The sequence below is a fragment of the Equus caballus genome, chromosome X, assembly GCF_041296265.1.
Source record: "Equus caballus isolate H_3958 breed thoroughbred chromosome X, TB-T2T, whole genome shotgun sequence".
Taxonomy (NCBI): domain Eukaryota; kingdom Metazoa; phylum Chordata; class Mammalia; order Perissodactyla; family Equidae; genus Equus; species Equus caballus.
Genome location: NC_091715.1, coordinates 6,256,997 through 6,277,154, shown reverse-complemented (window position 1 = coordinate 6,277,154; position 20,158 = coordinate 6,256,997). Strand labels below are relative to the sequence as shown.

Sequence of the window (20,158 nt, the reverse complement as noted above, 5' to 3'; positions counted from 1 at the left end):
AGGCTGTACCTTGGTGGTGATGAGAAGTGGTCGGATTCTGGACGCAATTGGAAGGGCAAGCCATAAAGATTGGATGCAGATGTGTCAGAAAGAGGGGCATCAAGGAGGACCCCAAATGTTTCCCATGGGCAGCTGGAAGGATAGATTTACCAAAAGGTGAGATTGTCAACGGTGTAAACATGATGTTATATTTTCACGCATTGATTTATTGTTTATTTTTTGTTTCTATTTTCCAATGTAGTGTGTGCGTACATGTGTGGCTTCTAAAAAGAAAGAGTTATTGATCAAGTTGTCTTTGTGCAGTTTCTAGCCCAGGAGCACGTTTATACTGATATCAGATAAATGATTGTCTGGTTTATGTAGAACCTATTACTCCATCTTTTAGTGGCTTTCATCCCCTGTGGGACTAAACCTTAAATCCTTAGCTGAGCTCACAGAACTATCATGCTCTGTCTCTGCTTGCCTCTCTGGGCCCACCCTTCATTACTTTCCTGGACATTCCTGACCCCAAATGACTTGCACTTCCCAGAACACACATGCTTGTTCTCCACCCAGAACAGTCTGCTAACTAGGGGCGGGTGCAGAGACTGGCTATGCTACAATCTCCCAGGGAAGTGATTAAATAGACAGCTTCCGAACCTCCTAAAAGCCACTGCATCAGAAGCCTTGGGAGTGAGTCCCAGGAATCTGCACAAAACAGGATTCTACTGTCCTGTTGGTGTGTGGGTGTGACCTCAGACCAGCAGCACCAGCATTGCCTGTGAGCTTGTTACAAATGCCAATTTTGGTCCCACTCAAGCATGGAAAATCAGCATTGCTGGGAAGGTGGCCCAGGAAACTGTCCTAACAAGCCGGCCACAGGAAAGTTTGAGAGCTGCTGGCCCAGTGGCAAGGATTCCTGACTCTTAAAGCCCATCTGATGTGGGTTTGAAGCCAGCTTCTAACACATATTCCTGTGTGGCCATGGGTGAGTCTCAGAGCCTCATTCTCTTCATCTGTAAAGTGGGGATAATAGCTGCTGGATTAGAGGTTGTGCCCATAATGTATGTGGCACGCGATGGATTTCTAATAAATGGTGGCTTCCCACCTTCCCCCACCTCTCCTCACCTGGCTGGCTCTGCGGGGTTAATATCACGGCTTTGGGTGACAGAGACCTGGGTTCCAGACCCATCTTTACCACTAACTGGGGAATCTTTGGAAGTCACTGTAAAGTGGGAAGAATATTAATTGTATTTATTACACTGAATTATTGAGAGGATTGATGATGTTTATACCTACATATACTTGGATGTGGATCTTCACACGGAATGTGGCACATTTTAAGTCCTCGATGAGTAAGAGCCAGCGTTAATTCATTCAATGGCTCAGTAAGAACTTCCTGCGTGCTTTCTGCGGGCCCCGCCTTGTCACAGCAGTAAGGGGTACGGCACGGTATGAGTGGGTGGAGGTCTCCACTATGAAGCCCCCTCCAGGAAGCCACACTGTCCATCACTCTCTTACCTGGGTACCATACTCCTCACTCCTCACCCCAGAAAGGTCACTCTTCAGCTGCCCATCTTCACCTGTCTCTCTCTTCCACACTGAATTGTGACTTCCTCCAGAGCTGGCATCTCTTGATCTCTGGGGCAGAGCTCTGTGTGAGCAACAGGATGAGTGTGCTTGGGACGGGATGAAATTGTAAAGGGTCCCTTTGTCCTGGGCTTGAGCCCCCAGGCTCTGAGGGACCCTTAAACCTGGACCAACCCCAGATGCAAAGGGATTTTGAGCACCTAGGTCTTCTTGCCTGCTTGGACACCAGTATTTGTAAACTTGAGGGGGGGCGGTTAACTTTTGTCCCCCATTTACTCCTTTGTGTTGGGAACGCTCTGCTGCTGGCGCTGCCGCTCACTGATTGCAGATCCCTATTCTCAATTGTGTCTTGCCCGCCTCCCCTCCCTCAATACCTAGCACAGGGTTTTGTCACAAAAGTGGTTTATCAGTTAAATATAATTTGAAAATCTAGATGAACAATACCATTAATTTGAAGGCACTTAACTTTATTCTGAACAGAGTTTTGTCACAGACACCTTGAATTTTTTGCTAGGGTTTTCTCATTCCTTGAGCATATATCTCGTTGCTTTTGGAGGAGGTCAGGAGAAGGATAATTAATTATTTAGCTTGATTTTGTTGTCACTTTTAGTGACAGTGTCACTTTTAGATCAGTTCACCTGGTTTTACGGAGCCTGCAGAGCTGAGGACCGTACGGTAAGCACAATTCCTCAGACCCCAAGAACTGTTGACTTTGGCCCACCTTACAAGAGGCAGCAGGGCTGCAAATGCAGACATGATATTAGCCTAGTGTACCACAGAAGTTTCTATTTGTATCTTTCCTAACAGGCATGCGTGTGTTTTGTAACCAAGAGTAGCCCACTGTTTGGCATCGGTGGGTTAATTGGTGTGACTCGGGTCCTTTTACGCTGGTCTTGCAATTTCTCTGCAGCCCTGGAAGTCAGCTATTTTTGGCAGCTGTCCTTGGCTGATGCTCCCCTGCACCTTCAGATCTTTATGAAAAGTGACTCTAGGCAAAGAGACATCCAGCTCACATGAGCTCAAGGGTTTACTGGAGCGCCTGGGGGCTGCATGCAAAACCAAGCCAAACACAAGCAGACTTGCCCGACCTTGAATTGGTTTGCTATGTGTCTCTTCCTTATCCTGAGAATCTCCAAGGAGTCTTTTCCTGTGAACAGTGCATCCTCAAATCAAACAAAGATTTCTTAATAAAAAGAACAGGCAAAATATTGCCTTTTGCTTATTCACCCTATCACGAGTGTTCCTCCAGAGTCTCTTGATGTTTCCTCTTTGCTGACTCAAAATAATGATGGAGAACAAGAAACCAGGGGCATAGGAAAGAGAAAAAGAAAGACCAGCTACCCTGAGACTCTGGGGAAGAGCCAGGTTTTTCTTGCCCCTCCCCCCACTTTTTGTGGTGGTTGTTTCATACAAGCTTTGTTCGTTAGATCCGCAAAGAAGTCTTTTGCTGGAGGGTGGGATAGAGGTGGCTAGGGCATCTCCATTAGGTATATAGGTTACAAAATGGCTCTGAGGACCGTGAAGGCTTGTGGAACGTTGCACAATGAAATGCTGGACCCGTTACGCGCAGTGGCTTTCGCTTCCTGTACGTTTCTCTGAAACCCTTGCCAGGTTATCAACCGTTATCACCATCTTGCAGAATTTATGAAAGCTTCTGAGCAGTCATCTGTACAATCTTTTTATTTTCTTCCTATTTTGCCCTAAAAAAATCTCTTTTGTGCTTAGGACTCCTTGTGCTCCTGTACAGTATTTTAAAATGTATTCATAGTTTAAATAATGAAACACCACATCACCTGTGGCAAAATTAAAATTTCAGGGAAGGCTGGCAAAGTTTTGCCAGATGGGATTCTTCAATAAACTGTGCTGATGAAAGAAGGACCAGCTCCTTTTCTTGAGTCTCCTGGAGCTGAGTCATTAAATGTGCATGGCTTGATAAACAGAAGTGACAGGAAGACAGTATCTTAGACACAGAAATGGAAGGGAATGTCCACAATGTCTAATGCAAATTAATTACCGCCCGCCTCCCCCGGAAGAAAGATGTTTGTAACCATAATGGAGGAATTATGTTTAAGAAAAGATTTACCATGTTAGCAGATTTCTTTCTCAATAATATAATAAAAACATTTTATATGTGGAAGATTTTGTTAAAGTTAAAAAAAGTCACCTCCTAAGAAAAGACAGCAATGTGATTCCTGAGCATGAAGTGATTTGCATTTTGAGGTTTTGCTCCTGCCTTGCCAGTCGAGATTGTGCTGAGAGAGCGTAAACCCGGAGAACAAAAAGGGTGTTTGTATTGTCAATGCCTGGCGCAGGAGAGTGGAGAAGCCAGGAAGAAGGAGTGTGATGAATTCCTAATTGTGTGTCTTTAGGCCAGAGTGGCCGGAGAGAGGAGTTTAGGGCCAGGATGTGGGCACCACGTCCTCAGAATTTTGCTGCATGACTCCACACATCTGTGGCGGGTGTGGACGCCTTTAGACAAGGGGTGTCTGTGGCTTTCTGGTATTTTAGCCAAGGGATGTATAAGAATAAGCCCAGCAGCTAGAACAAAAGGAAGCTCACTGTGGGCCTGGGAGAAGCCATGTTGTTTACAAGTGTCTAAGGACAGTCAGCTCAATGATAGACTGAGCGGTGGTTCTCAAAGTGTGGGTGCCTTCCGGCCACCTGGGGTGTTTGTTACAAAAGCACATTCCCACGACGTCACCACTGGAGTTCTGGTCCATGGAGCTGGGCAGCTTCCAGTGGAGGAGGCTCAAGGTCCCTCTGCCAAGAAACACTGGATGAGAAGTGACAGATCTGGTGACAATCCTTTACCATCACGCTTCGCTGTTTATAATCTGCATGGCTTAGGCCCTTTCAAATTCACCAGCAAACAATTTCATTACATTTTGAGTAAGGGACATCCCGATTTTGTGGAATGTATATTTTTTGGCCACAGCACAAATTACAACTCCTTAATTCTTTCTGGCTGTTTTACAAAGCAATCAAGAAATGTATGGCAGGAACAACAAAAGAAGGAAGCTGATTTAAAAGAAAAAGAAGCGCACTGCATGTTTCCATTGTGTAGGTACTAACTGTAAAAAAACAAAAGGAAAATTTTGGCAATTGAGAAAAGCAAAAGTGTTTAAGATGTTAATTCTGTTCCTAAAGGAATGAATTATTTGGGAAACTGGGTATTGTGTCATCCTTGTGATTTGGAAGATATTTTATGTTTTACTTAATTATATAAAAAAATTAGCTGGTGCTTTGTGTGTGGTTAGGCCAGCTTCACGGCTGTGTGACAGTACCGTCACACATGGCCCCATGCTCAGATGGGGCCTGTGCTGGGGTTTAATACTCTACCACCGCCATATTGAAATCCTTAATTTTATCGTTCAGATTGTGTTTTGAAAGTAAAGTCTGAGAACAACGGAGCATAAACCTGGGGGCTTGGAGGTCCCCTTCCAGCAGTCTCCCTGACTCCCCAGGGTGGGCTCTCTGCAGCCACTTTGCTGCCCCCAACCAGGAAGAGCTGCTACCCTCTGCCCATGGCGGGTGCAAAGGGGTTGGAATGTTGAGGCATGTGCCCCACTTCCTAAGTCATGAGACCCCAGGCGCCTGTGAGGGTCCACACTAGTCCTGTGGGTATCGCTGTGCCCAAAGAAGTGTGACATTGAAAGTAAAAGACACCATCACAGTTCAGAAGAGACCTGAGAAGAAAAGAAAAAAATCTTTATTTTATTTTATTTTTTTCTGCTTTCAAACAAAGGCCCCCATGTTTACATTTTGCACTGTGTCCCACAAGTGATGAAGTAAGTCCTGGGTCTAAGTCGTGTCTGGACACGTTTACCCCGCAGTGGACTGCATGCGGGTCAGAGAAAGGGAAAAGGATGACTCATTTTCTCACAAACAATACAGCGAAAGAATCCAAAGGACCAATTTCTCCTCTTAAATTCCTAACATAGTTCTAGAAATGTTGCAAGTTAAAAAAAATCCATCAAGGTCTGTTTATTTTTAAAAACAGCTAATCATTTGTTTTCCCTGGTCCAGCTCTGTGTGAGGACAAGCAGTTGGATGGAATCAGGCCTGATGGCTCCATGTCATGCAGAAGTGACAAACTGTCCCTGACTCAGCCAAGTCTCCATCCTTCTGGTATTTGAGGGTGTCTGAAGGTACAGCTTCAGTGAGGGGAGGGGTCACATGATCCCAACAGCCAGGAACCTGCCTTTGCCTGGCTGGAAGGCAGACTGGAGCTCAGGCGGGGCCGAGGCCCGGTCAGCAGTGGGAGCTCTATGAGCTAGACCGGAAGCTCAGGAGCCCCCGTGGTAACGAGGTGATGAGAACTGGCCAGGCCCGGTCTTCGCTGATTTCACTAAGTTCTCACCATGCTTTGACTTCAACTGAATTGTGGGCCTCGTTCCAGGTTGTCATTCTTCCAGTTGTTACTCTGCTCTGGCTTACCTCTTCAAGTACCTGGGGCAACAGGCATGACACTCTCCCACGTCTTCAAAACAAAGTCCAACTAGCATTGAGTAAGACTGGGAAATATTTTGAAAAAGTATATATTTTTAACGTAGTTAAAAATCAGCAAAGCAGAAACACATTTCTGTATATTCTCAAATCAGTGGTTCTCAACTGGGGGGTGGGGGTGCTACTGGCATCGAGTGGGTGGAGACCAGGGATGTTGCACAACATCCTACAGTGCACGGGACAGCCCCCACCACAAAGAATGATCCAGCCCCAAATGCCAATAATGTCAGAGTTGACATAAATGAAAACACGTTTTTTGAAAAGTGTTGCTCTATTCCACCCCCAGCTATCGTCTAGCATCATGTCTTCCCTAGGAGAAGGTTCCAGGAATGGGACTTCAGAATATTAACTTACAGGAGAATGCCTCCCAAAAGGTGACTATGGGTTCATTTCTGTTACGAAATAAAGAGAACCTGCAGTTCTCAGAGTGTCTACAATGGGTGCAAAGGGAAGAAACATAGCGGGGCGTTGCAAATGCCTAAAGCGCTGAATCAGGGGCCCCAACCTTGGCTGCACATTAGAATCCCTGGGAGGCTTTCAAAAATTCTGATGCCCGGGCCACATCCCAGACCAAAGAGGCACAAATCTCTGGGGGTGGGACCCGGCGGCAGGAGTTTTGAAAGCTCCTGGAGTGATTCCAAAGTGGGGCCAAGCTGGAGCCTCAGGAGAAATGTGATTTAGGTGTGGGGCGAGTGGGGTCAGAGTGGGAAACCGAGGCCCACGAGCTGCAGCGTGGATGGTTTCTGGATTCTCAAGTGAGAGAGAATGAGAGAGCCGGGTGAGGAGGAGGAACTTTCCAGAGGAGCAGAAGGCAGGGCAGGCAGGAGAGCCATGTGGGGGGCCGCGAGGCGGATGTGGGTGGAGAGCAGCAACTGGCAGGAGGAGGGATGTAGGCGGGGACACTCACTGAAGCCAAGGCGCATGGGCGGAGCCAGGCTCGTGTCATTCCCAGGCTAGGGCCAGAGGACGCGAGAGCCCAGGCAGTGGTGTGGGCAAAGAGGTGGCCTTCATTTCAGAACACCTGAACCCAAGCCCAAGGAACCAACCTCAGGACCAAATAAGAAAGACCCCTGCTTTCCTGCGGACCAGCCACGGGCTGAGGAAGCGTGTTCAAATGAGAGGGATAAAATGGGGCTCACAGGGATGCGATAAACACTTTTCTACAGGCGTTAAGTTGACCGATGCCTGCACAAATCAGCCCTCAGCTAAATATTGATAACACGTCAGAGCATGTCCCTCTGAGCTAGGGACCTAAATTGTCTGCATTGAGTTAATGACATAGAAGGTGAAGATATTAGCGGAGAAGTGGGAGGAGGAGGCGGGAACGAGGTGACCTTTATGGAGTTCTCCTTCCACCCTTATTTTAGAGTTAACTACAAGACCTGGTTAGTGAATAAGGATGCTGGAAACCTTTCCTGGAGTTGAAATCAGTTTCTCAGCCCCGGCACTGTGGGCATCTGCGGCTGGATTATTCTCCGTTGTGGGGCTGTGCTGTGTCCTGTAGGGTGATGAGCAGCATCCTTGGCCTCCACCCACCAGAATCTGGTAGCACCCACCTCCCTGAGTTGTGACAACCAAAAACATCTCCACACATTGCCTAACATCCCCTGTGGACCGATATTTTCCAAACTGGGGAGGGAGGGAGGGTTGCTTCAGCAGTGGTGAATTCAGTGGAGTAGGTGGGAACCAGCACTGAAAAAATGAATGAAAGTGGATACACAAGTAAATGAGTTTGTCACACTGGCAAGGTAAGGGTGCTGTCTTGAGCATTCGGTTTCCGTCAACTATGTAAACGTGTCGGTCCTGGGTCCCCTGGGAACTGTGCTTTTGACTGTGGATGGTGGTTTATCCGGAGGGAAGGAACCCCAACAGAGCTCAGCTAAGTTAGGTGAGGTGAGTCGGAGGAAAATCGTAGCCTGAGGAACTGGGGGTTAACCGCATAAATCACCAGTGAGCTCCATTTACAGATTATTTTGTAGGGTACGTGAGAAAGGTAGTGAAGCACACCGTCACAAGGATCGTCTGGGGCAGAACGCAGGAAGACAGAAAAGACTAGGACGAGCCTAAGTGCATGTACAAAGTGAGGAGGACTTACACACGCATAGGAGCAGGGTCACAGAGAAACGTCTCAAAGAAAGAGCCAGTGTCCTGCACAGGTTCACTCTAGCCCGTGCCAGTTTTAGGGTGGCCTATTTTGAAGGTATTTGTCTTTAATAGGTCTGTGTCAGAGGCACCTTTTCACTTGGAGACACTGCCCACAAAAACTGTTATACTATTGCATTTAAAGAAGTTTTATTGAGATATAATTTACATGCCGTAAAAATCACCCACTGTAAGTGTACAATTGAGTGCTGTTGTTTTTTAGTACATGTAAAGTTGTGCAATCACGATACAACCAAATTTGAGAATATTTCCATCGCCTCCAAAAGGAACCTGGTACCCATTAGCTGCCACTCCCCATCCCTCTCTGCTCACAGCTGGCAACAACCACTAAACTACATCCTGCCTCTGTAGGCTAACCTTTTCTGGACACTTCATACAAATGGAATCACATGATATGTATGCAGCCTTTTGCGTCTCTGCATAACGTTTCTGAGGTTCAACCTGTTGTAGCAGGTATCAGGAATTCACTCCTTTTTATGGCTGAAAAATATTCCATTGCATGGATAGACCACATTTTGTGACTCCGTTTATCTGTTGATGGACATTTGGGTTGTTTCCACTTTGGGGCTTTTATGAAAAATGCTGCCGGGAACATTAGTCTAAGAGTCTGTGTGGATGTATGTTTCTTTTCTCTTGGGGATATATATATATATAATCGATCACATTGTAACATTGAAGTTGTTGATTAAAGGAACAAAAACCCACTATGTGAGTGTTCCAAAGAGGTACAAGAACAACTCTGGAGTTGGTTCCTGTTTACAACAGAGATAGAAGTTGGGGGGCGACCTTTGTGAAAGGAAAGCCTGTGCATTGTTCTCACATCTCTCTTTTTATATTCAGCATTCAAGTGAGGGAAGGAGAAGTAACTCAGGGAAACCACTTGCTCACCCAGTTCATGTGATGGGCACAAAGAGAGGAGATCTTGTGAGCCAATCACTGTGATACCCCCCGGGCCTGTAAAGTTTGTCATTAACAGGAAGCAACTGTTGTCTTTTCACTGAGATGCCTCCATGTCGTCCCATTGCATTGAAATTTGTGCCTTGAAAGTCACTCACTTTATACATAATCAGTGATAGCCACCATCCTGCTAAAATATGCATATGCATATAAACATTAAACTATATATTTAGCAGAGAATATGACAGAGGGGAACATCGCTGCCCCTCCCCATAAACATTTAGGCTTTGCTGGATATCCCCGGAAGGTGCCGGGCAGTGCTTTGGGAGGGCAAAGCAAGCAGAGTCAACACACTTACGCATGCTGAGAGGAAATTGTATTTATTTATTGCACTGAGGGTTGCGGAGAAAAAGGTTACTTATGTAAGTACACAGGAGGGGATAATTTAGGATATATTCTTTGAGGGTTCAACTAGAGGAATGTTCTACAATAGGGGAATGGTTAATAAATTCTAGCACATAAAATTCTGTTCGGTGGAATTTTAAGCCGTCATTAAAAGTATGCCTTTGAAAAATATTTAGTGACCCAGAAAAATATTTTTAAGGCTAGGTAACAAAATCAGAATGTTAAGCTATTTATACAGTGTGAGCCCCATTTTACTACTCACCTCCCCTCTCCCTCAATTGCCATTTTTGGATGGAAAGTTTTCTGCACAGAGAAAAACGACAGGCATGCAGGCAAACGTTAACACTGGTATTCTCTGGGAATTATTTTGTTGTACAGAAAATTGGCTGTGCTTTGTTTTACATTAGGAAGAGTAAACGTTCTTTAACATCTAAGTGGTAAAGCCACAGTAAAGGGACAAAGATTTCATCAGGTGGCTTCAGAATGACCTGCGAACATCTTTGATAACTTTGCGAATCCTCTCTTGCCGTGGTAACACACCACCAGGGCCTTCTGAGGGTACAGTTATGGCCCCCCCCCCCAGACTCAGTTGCGCACAGCAGCTACAGGGGCTCCCTGGGGCTTTAATCACAGGACTAGGTAGTCAGAAGCAGTTAAATTGTGCTGCGGGACTCTTTTTGACATTCCACAGAATTCAGAGAAACTCTCCTGCGTCCACTGACGGATGGAGGGGCCGGAAAAGTTTGGGCCTGAATTTCCCTTCCCTAGGCCCTCCACCTCCCAAGGCTCCCACGAAGCCCTCCCCCTCTAGGGGCTCCGCAGTACCTCTGTGTCCACACCCCTCCATCCCCAGGCCCTCCCGCCAGCTTCCCCGCGCAACCCCTCTGCTGCCCCAGTCCTAATTCGCAGCGTCCTCGCCGCCGCAGCTGCAGCCCCCCAAGGGCTCTAGGATCCCCCGGGAAGAAACGGTGAGTCTGAGCAGTGTTTTGGGAGCAGAGCGTTTAGAGAAAGCCTGGTGGGCCGGCAGGCGTGGGGGGAGGGGCGGGGCGCTGCGAGTGCGCGGCTCTTCGAAGGTCGTCGGTAATTCCTTCCTCCCGGCGCTGGGCGCTGGCGGTGACCTCTTAACAAAGAACAGGTTCGGCCGCCTCCCCTCCCCCACCCGGGGGCCGAGGGGGCCGCGTGACCTTTCCTGGTCTGCCCCACCCCCGCCGAGAGGGGCTGGGGGAGGGGACGCACGGGGCTAGGGGGAGGGGAGACAGAAGGAGGTGGAGGGAGCTGGGGGCCGCAGTGGGAAGCCGAGAGGACGTGGGTGGGGGAGGGGAGCGGAGGAGGGAAGAGGGTGGGAGGAGGAGGGGGAAGGGAGTGGAGGAGGGGGGAAGGGAACAGAGGAGGGAGGGGGATGGGAGGAGGAGGAGGGGAGGCGGAGGAGGGAGGGGGAGGGGAGGTTAAGGAGAGAGAGGGTTGCGGCTCCACCCAACCCCATTCCGGGGACTCATTAAGATGCAATTGCCAATTTTTTTTTTAAACCAGACTGTATAAATTTACAGTTTCCTTTTCAGCTGAAGCAGACAATGTTAAAACACATTAGATTTTCTGTTTCGGAATGCAAATTAAACATAGGCAAGCTCTTGGAAGGCTTAATTAAGGGCTTAACTAAATATGAGATTTAAAACATGGATGCTTGAGTAAGGCAGATCTTAGCCTGCTGGAAATGTGGCCCTTTTTTTTTAACTTAAAAAGAAAATTGCTTAATAATAAAACGGCCCAGGCCTTCCTCGAACATAACAGGAAGTACTGCTTAAAAAAACATTTTTTTTTTTAAACAACCACTCGTCCACAGACGGGGAGGGGGGGTTTGAGGCTGCCACTGGGTGTTCCCAGTTCCAGCAGCTGAGCCGCCTGCCAGGACATCACATAGGGACCCCCAAAGCTTGCTCACTCTTACCCTCCAATCCCCAAGGAGCTGGAATCCAGAAGCAGTGGCGCGCGCCCCCCACCCCCTCGCAGGTGACTTTCCTAAACAGCTGCTTGTTAACTGGGTTTCCTTCTATCACCTTGCCCCTCTTCCTGCAGCCCCAAAGCGAAAACAACGAAGCAAACACCCAGAAAAGCGCCCCCCCAAAAGCCAAACAGAAAACACCCCCCAAACTGTGCATCAGCTGTTCTTGCTCATGTTATGTGAGCTTCGGCGGCTATTTTCTACTCTTTTCTCTCTCTGGAGAGATATTTAAGGCCTTGAAATGCCATTCTGTGCACACAACTTAAAAATGGTCTGGCACAGGGGAAAAATTGGCAAATGTATAGTTCACAATCTGTTACCTTCATGTGAAGCCAGATTTAGTAAAAGCTCCATTGGCTCCCACAAGCCAGGGTCTGCAACGTCTTAAAAGGGTTTGGGGACTTGTCTGTGGGAGGCAGAAAGGGGAACCGAGAGGGAGAAGGCCGGATTTGAGTTTGCTGCACAGGGTGGTCCTGCACATGTTCAAGTTGAGTACGCCCTACCATTCAGTCTAAAGAGCCAGAAGTCTTGTGCATTTTAACTGCCTGGGCTGTCAAAATGGGGAAGGAAAAAAAAGGCCTGCTGCAAACCACAGAGTTTCTGTAGGGTCTCTGCGTTCTGACAGCTGAGCCGCGGACTGGGTTTGTGTGAGTCTGCTCCCGCTGCCATGTGGAAGTACCGCGGTGGGGCGGGAGGGGGAGGGGCGCGTAAACAACAGGAGTTGATTTCCCCAAGGTTCTGGAGGCTGGAAGTCCGAGATCCAGCGGTGGGCAGGCCTGGTTTCTCCTGAGGCCTCTGTCCTTGGCGTGTAGACAGCCGTCTTCTCTCTATGTGGCACATGGTGGTCCCTCTGTGTGTGTCTGTGTCCTCATCTCCTCTTCTTACAGCAACACCAGTCCTATTGGGTTAGAGCCCACCCTGATGTCCTCAATTTGATCGCCCCTTTAAAGACCCAGTTTCCAAATACAGTCACATTCTGCGGTACTGGGAGTTAGGATTTCAACATAGGAATTTCGGGGGGACCCAATTCAGCCCTTAACAGGGTTGGGGAGAACACTTAAGAGGCCCGATACAGGAAGGGGAGAGAGTGGGGCAGGAGCTCACATCCTTTCCGCACCCTGACCTGGGGAGGCCCGTGGCCTCTCAGCACCTGAGCTGTGCAGGCTGGAGGGAGAAGTGGGGGGTAGGGGAGGACTGTCAGGGAGCAGGGGTGCGAGGGCAGCTGTTAACTGCCAGCCCTGGGCCATGCGCCCATATGACAGCTGCATTTTTAATTCTCTTTTCTGGGAGATGAGAGATTTTAAAAAAGATTACTTCTATATTCTGCCTTCACCACAGCCTGAAGGTCATTTGAAAATGCTGCTTGGGACGAATTATTCCTGAGTAATCTCTTTTTGGCAGGAGTGTGTCTTGTTTGTGTCCCCAGAGTTTGCCATAGTGCTTGGCACCTGGGAGGGGCCCTGGGTGTGTTTGTGGAATAAGCATGTGGGTTTTCAAGAAGTTAACTTAATCTTCATTGATCGTATGTGACAGAAACCACAAAGCCTTTGGTTGTGAAATGATTACTGGCAGTTATTAAAAAGAGACAGCGTTTTCTCCTCCTTGGTTGCTTTAACTGGGGAGAAATATTCTGGCTGCAGATGGTCTGATCTTGTGGATGTCCTCAAGCCGTCCTCAGGAAGGAGATGTCCAGACTCAAAAGTCTGTGGGAGCTTCCGTTGCAATGGCTTTTTTGAATCTTTGATTCCAATGGATGCGGCTGGAGAGAGCTGGGGAGCTCAGGATGCTTTTAAGTTTGTGCAGCTCAGCCTTGAAGTCCAGCCTTGGCAGTGTCAGCAGAAGCATAGATGGTTCAATGACTCTCGGACATGATGATGGCGACATTCTTGGTCGTGACTGTCTTTTAATGGTCCTGGAGCCTGGCTGGCTGGGTCAGCTGTGGGCAAAGTTTGTCCTTCCCCCTGGGGGAAATCTGTTTCGTCCTGAACTCTCCCAGGACGTTCATGATCTTCCCCCTTTATTCAATTTAAGGAGCACACTGAGTTCTCTTTGTCCCCCGAGGCTCTGAGATGGAAGTTTCTGGTCACTGGGCACAGGCTGAGGGAGTTGGGTCAATCTGGCACCCTTCATTGTCCTGCCAAGCAGAATGTCACATTCTATTCTACTGAACCATGCTGGCAGGGATCTATTAGCAGTCAGTTGCTATAAATTATGTATCTGAGCTGATGCAAAGCTTTGACCCAAACTTCCGGCAGGTAATTACTGAAAGGCCAAAGGTGGGGGGAATGGAATCATTCACTCTTTCTTTCAGTCTTTTTGCTTCCTTCTAAATTCTTGGGTCTTTTTGTGTATTTTGTTTGCCTTTGCTCTTTATTTGGGAGAGAAATGGAAAGGAAGAGAGGTGTTTGGAATATAGGAGTGAGAAATGAAAGGAAATTATTGCTTGGTGCCAGCACCAAAGAAAGGTGGACATATTTGTAGTGGATGTTGGTGGGTTCTGTCTGCGCCCCCGGCCACCCTGTCTTTTGGTTGAAAGAAGTGAAGTTTTCTCTCAGGAACCCCTGACTGTCACTCTCAGGTCCTGTGATATTGAGCTCCCGGGTGGACTTGGGGACCAGGCCTGGCCAAATAGCATCTCGTATCCCTTGGCTACTGTGACTGGATAGGAAAGCGTCCATGACCCATGATGATCCAGAGACAGCCAGATGTGGGCTTTTGCTAGAATTACTGACAAAGAGGTTTGTTGGTTTGTTTGTTTATTATTTGCTTACTTGCTAGGGTTGCTAAGTTGGTAGCATGTAAACCTAGTGATGATAAAATCCATCTTCTTTATCAATCCCTGAGACTAAAGTTGGCACTGAGACACTGAGAAACATGGAACCAAGAAGTGAAGAGAGACAGACTCCATTAGGTAGCATTTGAGCACCTGGATCTAGCCAAGTCTGAAGGCCACCCATGAACTATCCAGTTGTATGTACCAATGTGCTCCTTTTTTTCCCTTAGTGGAATTTGATTTGGGTTGCTACTGCTTGCCACTGAAAAAAAATGTTCCTGGCTTATTAGAATACTAACCTCTATTTTGTAGAGAATTAAAATGCTAATGGAAGATTTCCTTCCTTTAATGTGACATGTTACTTAGGGACATAAAAGTACATTCAAGATACATACATTTTAATGAATAATAGAAAAAGAACAACTAGTAATTACCCAAGTTAAGAAGGAGAATGTGGCCAGCTGCTCAGGAGCCTGCCTTGGTCACCACCCATCTTTCCCCACTAGAAGTTACCGTTATTTCGACTTTGGGGATAATTGTCTCCTTGCTCTTACCTATAGTTTTACTCCACATCTGCACCCTTAAACAGAATGAACTTGGTATTAATGGAATCACATGCATGTACCTTGGCGGGTCTTGCCTTTGTCACTCAACATTGCGTTCGAGGTGTTCCTCTCTGCTATGGCTATAGCTTGTTCATTCTCAAAGCTATCCTAGCATCCAGCATGTGACTGTACCACAATGTATTTATCCATTAGGGAGTATTTTTTGTACCCGATGTTTACAGTAGAGAATTTATTGAAGTCATTCAGTCCAGCAGAGCTCATATTGGAAACAAACTGAAATGTTGTGTACCGCTCTTTGCGGAAGCCCAATCTTGAATCAGCCCAGCCATCTGCCATCCTTGGTCCACATCCAAGCTACTGATGGCTGCTAAAGAAAAATTGCACAACCGAGTGCATTCACGTTACTACACATCATGATCTTCAACCCCAGCTGGGCCCTCAGGAGACCAAGCAGTTGTGCGAGTCCCTCTTCGGCTCTCTCTTCGTCCTCCAGTCCCAGTTGTGTCAGACCATCACAGCTTCCTCCCGGCCCCTTCTCTGTGCACCCTCAGCACGTGACCTTGTCTAATGGAGGTCATTGGGTAGAAAGTTGTTCATTTCTTCACGAGGCTGTGATGAATCTTACCTGAGGTGCCAGGAGTTAGGACTTGGACATATACTTTGGGGGTTGCTATGCCACCCACTACATGCCCCCTTGCTTAAAATCCTCCAGTGGTACCCTGTTTCCCTTTAGGGTATAACCTAAACCCCTTAGCCTGGAACACTTTCCCCAGCCTGCACAGCCTCATGGCTCCAGGCGGCTGCTCTGCTGTGTGCCTACCTTTCTCCCTGTGAGGGGATCTCGCGATCCGTCTCCCCCCACGCCTTATCCTTTTTATTAAGTCTCAGCTCTGCAATGCCCTCCTTCTTCCTGGACTTCCCATCTTTCTCCAAATCCACGAAGTGCCCTGTGTAGACATCATCAGGAGGCCACACAACTGATAAACCACAGAGCTGAAAACCATCCCCAGAGCCAACCTACGCAGGTTGGAACCATGTGAAATTTTATAAGGAAGATTTAATCTCAAAAAAAAAGTCAAATACACCTATGCATAAGTTATTTGTTAGTACGAAAAAAACCCAAAATCCTCATTAAAGAATTTGATTGCTTATGAAAATGACAACTGTGATTTCCCATTAGACAGAAATTGCTGATGCTGTCAACAAAGAAGGCGAAATATGAGTGTGGCCGTGGAGTTTGAAGGTGTAACTGGTGATTACAGTAATATTTAAATAGAATTCTGTTTGTTGACACCTTAGGGCAAACTAACTGGACTGTGATGGGAATAGTCTAGATGATCCTGGATTTTAACAGCATATTTAAATTATAGCCCTGTCCACAGATAGCACTGAACGACCAGTATGACCAAAAAATGTGCTTGGTAGGGGGAACAAGTTTTGGAACTTCAGATCATGGGGGAAAAGCAGACGTGGCATCTGCTAGGTGCCAGGAACATAGGAACAAAATTTGCCATTAACAGTGTATTGTGGATGACATTTTATAGCTATTTGGTTGTAGTTCAGTTTTTATATATTTATTTTTTATTGTGGTAAAATATACATAACACAAAATTTACCATTTTAACCATTTCTGAGTGTACAGTTCGGTGGCATTAAGTATATTCACAATGATTTTATTCTATCTTACTGAGGAATTCTAGAATGACTATAGCATAACTTAAAATTGGCTTGAAAGTGCAGACATTTGGCAGTCTATTTTTTTTAAACCTATGAGAGAAAGAAATCTTTATGTCCAATAACACATTTGGGAATTTGATGGGCTATTTTCTCAATGTTCTCCCAGTACAGAGAGAAGAAAAAGCGAGTTTATAAGCCTGTCGACAAGCTGCAGGCTATTGTTTTTGCAGTGCATTTTGTGCGTTCTATTTTGGAATGAGCTTTCTGGTTTGTAGGATGAAAGAATCTCAAGATAAAGTGGGCAAGCTGTCAGGAAAATAAGACGGAAACATGGTACCCATCCAAATGGAGAGCTGTGAGAACTCGATGAGAGTCCACGGAATTCTGGACCCTGTACAAGTCCTTCTAAAGCCTTGCCTGGTAACTGAAGCTATAAGCTGAAATAACAAGAAAAACACGGAGAACTTTGAAAATTCTCGTGGCTCCAGATGGGGTGGAATTATTTCAGTCTTCTCCTGGATTTGAATGTTCACTTGACCACATTAATGTGCACACAGTTTTCAAAAATTTTTGTTCCAACGAAAAGATAACCCTCAATCTGCACAGAAACACATTTTGAACGATCATTAAATAAAGGATGGATGGTGGAGTGCTTCGAATCTTGAGGTCCAAAAGTAAATTCATTTGAAAAAGCGCGACATGAAGGGTCTCTGTTCTTTCTGTGAGAAAGTTTCCCCCAAATGATTTTCCAAGATGAGTAAAAGGAAAAGTGCATGATCGTAGCTGTCACTAGATCATTTTCTCTTCGTGTTTTGGGCCTATTCTTACTTGGTCAAGTTGTGTAGACAGCGTTGACCATGCTGCAATGGCCAAGCGATTCATTCGTCTGCTGAGTCCTGACTGCCAAACCGAGTCTTTCTTTCACCTGGTGACACTGTGCCAACCATCCGACTTTCATCTTGTGCTCTGAACTCTGTTAGAACGGCCTTAAGAAGGGAGCACCTTGGGAAGGCTCTGTGATGGAGGTTATTGAATTGTGCCACCAAATTTTTGACTATAGGACAGAGAACACACAAAGCTTAGTTTTTACAACTTGGATTTCTATGTGGAGACAGCTCTCACGTTCTAAAATTCCTCTTTGCTCATCTCACTATGTGTTCCCTAGCTCTGCACCTCAGGGCTTCCAGAAGGGCTGGCCTACTTTCCTGGAAGCAGAAAGGAGGCAGTCATTTTTTTTTTCCTGCAAGATTAAGAAAAGTTATTTGTAGTCCATTCGTATTGTGACTCTTGATTGTGTGGACTCTGCATTTTCTCCCTAAGGCATTCCTAGTGTCTTGGTGGGACAACACACTTTTTTTTTTGAGGTTATGATAGTTTACAACCTTGTGAAATTTCAGTTGTGCATTATGATTTGTCAGTCATCTTATAGGTGCACCCCTTTGCCCTTTGTGCCCACCCCACCCCCCTTCCCCGTGGTAACCACTAATCTGTTCTCTTTGTCCATGTGTTTGTTTATCTTCTATGTGAGTGGAGTCATACAGAACACACTTTTTTTTTTTTTTAAAGCAAAACCTTCTTAAGAGGAAGATTGCATCTGCATTTTGAGTTGGGGACTCCTTCGTTGGTGATGGCGTTGCTGCCTTGTATGGAGGGGCACAGCCTGGCCTTCTGCAGGACACCTGGCAGCCTTGGGCTGGATGGATTCAGCAGTAATTGATCTCCGAGCCAGTGAGTGTGCGCAGCACCAGCAATTTTCAAAATGCACGGAATGGCGGCGTGAGGCACCCAAGCTGGCGGAGGAGCTAGGACAGAGCCCCTCTCTGCTGCCTCCCGCTGGAATCTGGACGGAGCAGGAAAATTCAGGGGCTGAGAAGTCCCGGCACCCACTGACATTAGAATTTCAGACACACAATCAATGATGTTTCAGTGTAAGTATGTTCCACATCTTGCTTGGGATATGCTTAGAATGAGCAGAAAGTCTGTTATCTTACATTTTATTTGTATGAAGCTAGAGCGTTCATTGAAAATTTCACTCTTTTTCTCCTCTCACTTAGCATGCCCTTTAGACCTCCAGAGACCAATGTGGCAGCCACTGGTCACAAGTGGCTACTGAGCTCCTCAACTATGTTTAGTCTGAATTGTTATGTGACTTCCCAGAAAGACTTCCAAGACTTTGTATGAAGAAAAAAACAACCTAGGGAAATTCTTTCATAATAACTTCTTAATATTGTCCATGTGCTGAAATAATACTGTTTTGCATATATTGGGCTAAAATATATTATTAAAATTAGCTTCACTTCTTTTTATTTTTTTAATATGGCTGCTACGTAAGTTAGACTTACATATGCTGCCTGCGTTCTATTTCTGTTAGACGACAACACTTTTAGAGCAGGGACTGCCAATTTTTTCTGTAAAGGGCCAGATATCAACCATTTTAGGCTTTGTGGTAGATAGGATCTCTGTTGAAAGTTCTCAACTTGGTCCTTGTAGCCAGGGACAGTCTGTAAACAAATGAGTGTGGCTGAGTGCCAATAAAACTTTATTTATAAAAACAGGCAGCCCCTTATTTGGCCCACCGGTGTGGTTTGCTGATCCCTGCTTGGGGGACGTAGGGTTTTTATTTATAACTTTTGAATGGAATATTTCTATGTCTCTTAGCCTCATTGATTTGGACAGAGTGAGAAATATTTGTAAGGGGACAATTTACCTTTTTCAAGATGGTTCAACTACTAAATAGGAAAGTATTGATGGGATATCGATTTTTTTAATAAAGGAGAAGGAAAAGCATGAATATGGCCTCTAGTGTGTGGGTCTGTGCTTGTGTCACAGCCTCCTGGACATGCGTACGGGGAGGGATAGGTCAGCTGTCATCTCTCCTGTGGAGCAAAGACAAACCGGCATACACATTTCGTCCTGAATGCTGTAGAAATGTGAGGGCTCACTTCACCCACGATCTGTTTGAAAAGTAGCAACATCATCTAACAGATGTTAAAGAGATGAAATAACAGTAATGGGGGCTTTGATGCTGGTAAAGCGAAAGGAATTTTTACAAAGAGCTGCTGAAGTAGTAAATCCCTTTTCTCACCCAATTAAAACGTTTTATCTTCTGAGAGCATGGCATGATGTAATTTAGAAGAATTGATTTCCACGTGATTGGAAGATGCCCTGAAATGTAAAAGCTGTTCAGGATGACATTAAGAAAAAATACCGACGACAGGTGCAGATGTATTTTGGGATGTGGGCTGGGGGATTAGACCCGTCAGCCACGACTTGTTGGTAAATGAGGGGCTCGTATGGTTTTCTCCTGATGAGGGACGTTTAGAAGTACTTCAGGAATAAAAAGATCATAAACGAAAGTGTAATCCCAGGAAATTTCTAAATTAAAGTTTGATTTATTACCTATTTCCTGCTCTTCTTGTCAGTGTTGAGGGAAACTGGAAACAATTTATGCCGCTTCCGTTTTGCAGTCTGTGAATTGTGCCTGAGTGGCAATGTTTAAGTTGAATTTCAGTTCTCCGTCTTATTTTCCTTTTGGCCCTGCCATGTAAACGTTATTTTGCTTAAGTAGCTGGGACCTCCTGTGGGGTTGGGTTTGGGCGAGTG

General features: G+C 46.1%; 1 long non-coding RNA gene across 1 annotated transcript; it reads left to right on the top strand.

The window, feature by feature from the left end:
* Positions 1-668: 668 nt before the first annotated feature.
* On the top strand, positions 669-19,346 carry LOC111771510 (uncharacterized). Its single transcript, XR_002805364.2, has 2 exons — positions 669-967; positions 18,122-19,346. It is a non-coding gene; the product is annotated as an uncharacterized lncRNA (long non-coding RNA).
* Positions 19,347-20,158: the final 812 nt, after the last annotated feature.